We start from the raw sequence: 5986 nt of genomic DNA, 5'->3' as shown, positions 1-5986 counted from the left end.
CAAGCCTGTTTTACTCTTATTAACCTGTTTTTTGTACGGGGCGGGGGGGCTCATTCCAATTACTAGCCTTTCCCCCGTAGTGCACTCTTTCTGTGTCTCTCTCACTCTCCTCTCTCTTCCTCCCTCACTCTCCTTTCTCCTCTCTCTCTCTCTCTCATCTATATTTATCTATATATTCAATCAGTTATATAACATTCACCTATCTATCCAATCATCTATCTTAGAATTACAATTCAGAAGGAAGGTTTATTACCAGGAGGAAAATACTGAAACTTCTTTTTTGATGGTCGGTATTAGTTAAAAATGTAGAATGAGTTTTCATGTCAGATTATGTGGTCAATACTTTACAAAAATGGAATGAGTTAAATTAGCCATTCTGAGATTTTATGAAATTATGTTTAAAGCATAAAGCCTGAAAAACAAAACAAAAAAGGGTCATAACTTACATCTTGTTTGTTTTTCTTTTTTAAAATTTTAATAGGGTTAGGGAGTACAAGTTCAATTCCATTACCTGTATATATTGCAGTGTGGTTTAGTCTGGGCTTTTGGTATACTCATCACCCATGTAGTGTACACTGTACACCATAGGTAAGTTGTTATCTATTGTCCTTTCCCACCCTCCTCCCTTTTGAATCCCCCATATCGATTAGACTACTCTGTATGCCCTCATGTCATCATAGTTTAGTTCCCACTTATATGTAGAACAAATGACATTTATTTTTCTGTTCCTGAGTTACTTAAGATAATGGTCTCTAGTTCCAATCAAGTTGCTACAAAAGACATTATTTCATTCTTTCTTATTGATTAGTAGTACTGAGTGGTATATATAGAGAAAGGCATCTAAAATGAATACACATTTTAGGAAAGGAAAAAAAACTATATTAAAATTGTAACACTCAATATATACTGATAATTTTTGTTATGTTGTGTATTATATCTTACATCTCGTATACCTGTAGAAGTCAAACGTGACTTGGATATCACAAATTTAATAGTCTTTTTCCTTTCTTAAATTGTGTATACCTTTTGTGTTTCCTTTCTTAAATTGTGTATACCTTTAATAGTTTTTTTCCTTTCTTAAATTGTGGATGCCTTAAATTGTATATACCTCTCTCTATACAGACCACGTTCTCTTTATTCACTCATTGGTTGGTTGATGGGCACTTAGGTTGACTCCATATCTTTGTGATTGTGAGTTGTGCTGCAATAAACATACAGATAAGGTATCTTTTTGATATAATTATTTCTTTGCCTCTGTGTAGATACCCAGTAGTGGGATTGCAGGATTGAATAGTAGATTCATTTTTATATCTTTGAGAATCTCCATACTGAAGTCCATAAAGGTTATACTGCAGAAGTTACATCTTTGAAAATAATTAAATATGTAACTTTATAATTTATAGTAATAGTGTATCATATAACAATAATATAGAAGCTATAATAATCCCATGATTTAGGAGAAATTGGTGGAAAGGGATTGTTTTATCAACCATTTTCAGGAGTACAATTTTTCAAGGGTGTCCGTGAGCAAAGGAGTGTACAAACCTTTCCTCTTGGGAGATCACATCTATGACAGTTGAAAAACCTTTGACAAATCAAGAACCTCATAAGGATAACCTTGACAAAATTTGGCAAACTGAAGGATTTATCCACTAACTCCCATCCCTTGAGGACTGAGGATTGTCACAAGGGGCACTAAATCTCAAGCAATTTTGGATTGCCTTGTGCTTAGGCTGAATGATTCCCATGATACTAGTAAGTGCCTTCAGCCAGAAAAGAGTCATGGGTGAAATATACCAGCATGTAGAGAACTGTCCATTACAGCTACAGTGAACTCAGAGGTGGGCTGAAGAGTCATGAGGCATGGCATCAGCAGTATCTTGGACTATTTATGTTTCACATTGAATCCTCTCTACTACTCATACTTGATGGCCGTGGATCACCACAATCTCTAGAAATGACTTTGAACAAGGTCAATGAAAAAAGCTGTAGTTCTAGCTGCTGTACCTGGTTCCAGGGTCATAATTGATATGCATTTTCTCCTTCCTCCACCACTCCCTCTAGATTCCCTTCACCCTCGGCCAGCCGTTCTGCTGGTCTTGATTTCTTACCTGGCCAGAAAGTAAATTTGACTCATGATGTATTAGAACTCATAATTATCCCACCCTTGTTAGGCTATGGTTTGTGAAATTTCACATTTATTTTTATAAACAGGTCCTCTAAGGGAAGTTGAAGAACACAGCTGCTGTTTAAAGGTCTTTACTAGAAGGACGGCCCCTCACAACTATCCTTTGCTGTCACCTCTTGGCAAGGCTATAATATGGCCACAGTTTATTCAAACCAAAAATTGAGTCAACCTATGTGTGAAGCACATAAACGTTTTTTTTTCACAAGGCCATGGTGTGAACTGAAGGAGATGCATAGTAGAAAAGAAGTCAATGACATAATATTCTGAGCCAGTTGTTTGTACAAATTGTTCTCTATATCTGCTTGGGTACAGTTCTACATATACCATTTCTATGGAGCTACTACTGGAACTTATTACTGAACTTGCTAGACCTTATTATGTGGGGACTGGTTCTCACAGACATTCTTGGTCTCATAGAAACTCTATATCCCACAGTTAGTCTCTTTGGGGGATCTGGTAGCATGATAGGAGCTGTTTATTTAAATAGTATTTCTTTATAGCAGAGGGCATGGCCTTGCTCGAGCACCCTGAAGGTCTGTCCTGTAATCTTTGGGAGCTGACCAATAAGAGTATACCAGTATACCATCCTAATTGATGACAGTTGTCTTTAGCACCACTAGATCTGAGGGGTTGCATGGCCCAAGTAAACAGGCAAGTTATATTAGGGCTTGGATCAGCTACAGAGAACTTTTTTCTGGGCCTCATGCTCAATTTGTATAGACCCATCAAATGTACTATTGAATATTCTTTCAAGTGTAGACTGGCAGAATGTATTCCTTTTCTACTGCTACATAACAAATTATCATCAATTTAGTGGCATAAAAATATCTATTTATCAGCTTATAGTTTCAGTGGGTCCTCTGCTCAGCATCTCATCAGGCCCAAATCAAAGTGTTGCCTGGGGCTGGCTCAGCTCTGGGTTAATGTGGGATCATGATTCTCTACTGCCAAAATAGATATCAACCTTATATTTACAATTCTTGACTTTCATCAGTTGTGTAAGTTAATAATTCATTCTTATCCTAGTGAAGTGAGCGTATGTTATCCATAACTGCAGGTCTCAGCCAAGATTCCCTGCTTGTCATTCTTGCTGTTGCTTATACAAATTATATCTACCTTTATTCTGATGCTTAACTTTCACCATTTGGCTTTTGTTATTCCAAACCCCTGTCATCCCCATGGTACTAAGGATTTTAGTTTCTTGAAAGCTTTTCCCACCAACACTGGGCCAGAGAGGATAGCTACCTTTGAGTGACCCTCTGTGACACTGGTGTCTTATCTCTTTCTTTAATAAAGAGAATGATCTCTGAGTTCTTCCAGAATTCATAATATGCAGTTTTCCAATCTCTTGAAATGAATCTCATTGTGACATCCATTAAATAAAGACATTTATTATAAAGAATTAGTTTATATGATTGTGGGAGCTGGCAAGGCAAATCTGACATTATAGGCAGGCTGGAACCTTTGGGCACACACTGGCACTTCTGCCCACAGGTGGAATTTCTTCTACTTCGAGGAACCTCAGATCTATTGTTAAGCCTATTGAATCAAGCCCACTCTTAGTATCTAGGAGAATCTCCCTGATTTAAACTTACTAATTATGCACTTCAATCAAATACCTTCACAGCAACACCTAGTTTAGTGGCTGAATGAATAAATGGTGATGAAAGCCAACTTGACACCAAACTAATCATCACAGAATATGAGTGAAGAAAAGGAGAAAGATGATGGGGCTCACGTAGATGAGGCTCTTATTTTTTCTCTAATGTTCTGAGAAGAAAGTGCTAATTTAAGCCACTTACGCTTGACTTTTATATGTATTCTAAGTCTATCCATTTGAAAGTGGACTTTTGTTACATGGAATTGACCTGTCAGACTGGTATCGCCTTCTTTAGGAAAGAAATAAATTAGAGAAATTAGAAGGGTTTCTCACCTGTCTGCTCCAAGGTTTCCACATACATAATATGCAATTTCTTTTACACAATCAGGCTTAGAAGCCAAAGTTATCGTAAACTAGAGATATGGCTAATCCCCGCTTCTTCCCAGAGAATCAGAGAGGCCTCAGGAGACCCTTTACCTCTACACATGGGGTTTCTTCTTAGGGTAACATGGCTTTTACATAATTATCTAGGACAGCAGTTCTCAACCTGTGGGTTGGGACCCACAGGAACTGTATTAAAGGACCACAGCATTAGGAAGGTTGAGAACCACTTGTCTAGGGATCAGTGATGAGTGAGTGGGTAGAGTACGCGTCCTCAAATTACAGCCCGCAGGCCACATGCAGCCCACCTAGGACATTTATCTGGCCCGCCAGGTGTTTTTGCCACTGCTGCCTGTCCTGCTTAGCAGCTGACTCGTCCTGGGGCCCGCAGTCTGGCCCTCCAACAGTCTGAGGGACAGTGAACTGGCCCCCCGTTTAAAAAGTTTGAGGACCCCTGGGGTAAAGCTTGCAAGAAATGCTTGTCTGCTATTATCCAATAAAATCTCCAAAATGTCTTACAGTAAGACACCCATTTAATGAACTGTAAAGCTATATTTCATTTTGATTGGAAATTCTCTTTCTCTCCCATGGTGCTTTATTCCTGTATATGTTGTCTATCTAATCTAGCATGTTTGAACAAGTCATCCAATAAACAGCTTACAATTTCACATTCCTTACTCATTGTCAGCAATTCAAAAAGACTCCAAACTCAAACGTATTAATATTCTATCCTTAATTTTCCATAAAGATATTAAAGTCTACAAATAGAATCTCTTAGAAATTAAATGTTTATTGAAGTTCAAGTTTAAAAATCTTTCACATCCGAGTTTTCTTTTCTCTGTGATTCCAAACAGAGGCTCCTCAGGTGCCTAGTTCAGAACCGAATTCCTTCCTTAGTGGCTGGAGCCTGATCTGTCCTCTCTCCCCCAGATCTAGAGTATCTTCTTTATGATCTCCTAAATTGGACTCTCTCATCACTGAGTCATCAGTGTTTCCAGTGTTCTAAAGTTCCTAAAGTTCAGGAGGATACGTAACATCTCAGAAGTAGCCTCACGGGCATAAAATTTAGGGCACACAAATCCTCAGCTATTGTAGCAGTTATGCCCAATAAAAAACGCTATCTTAAAATCCAGTGTGTTTTTTAGGCCCTCGTTGTAATTAGCATCCAGAGGCCGTGCTGGCAAATATTGTTAAATACACAATAGAGGAATTCTCTTGTTGGGTCTTTGTTGATAAGCTGTGGGTTTCTCTTTTCCCTGGGAGAAAAATGTTTAACCACAAATACTATGTATTCTAAGTTTTAAAACCATACTTTTGTCCTTGTAAGGCTCAGCTCTCAGGTCTCTCTTGAGGGTTTTTCTCTTTTTTTAAATTGTCAACCTTTTGGAAACCTTTTAAGAATTTTTTCCCCCTGTGGCTTTAAGTTCTAAGAATGTCAATCAAGTGATAAAAGGAGAAATTAGAGAAAAATGACCCAGTGCCAGTGAAACAATAAACAGGAAATAGAAAGCATGTAAGAACTGACACAGCAATAGTTAGCAAAAAAGCTATGTATTTTGAAATTAAAAATAAACTCATAGGTCAAACAAGAAATTATAATGGAAATTAAAAATATATGAACATGGCTGGGCATGATAGCTAATGCCTATAATCTTAGCACTCTGGGGGGCTGAAGTGGGAGGATTGCTTGAGGCCAGGAGTTTGAGACCAGCCTGAGCAAGAACAAGACTCCACCTCTACAGAAAAATATTAACAGAAAAATTAGTTGGACATGGTGGTGCACACTGGTAGTCCCAGCTACCTTTTTTTTTTTTTTT

This window comes from Otolemur garnettii, unplaced genomic scaffold (genome assembly GCF_000181295.1).
Source record: "Otolemur garnettii isolate 467f Iridium unplaced genomic scaffold, OtoGar3 scaffold00160, whole genome shotgun sequence".
NCBI classification, from domain to species: Eukaryota; Metazoa; Chordata; class Mammalia; order Primates; family Galagidae; genus Otolemur; species Otolemur garnettii.
Note: the sequence above shows the minus strand (reverse complement) of the source record.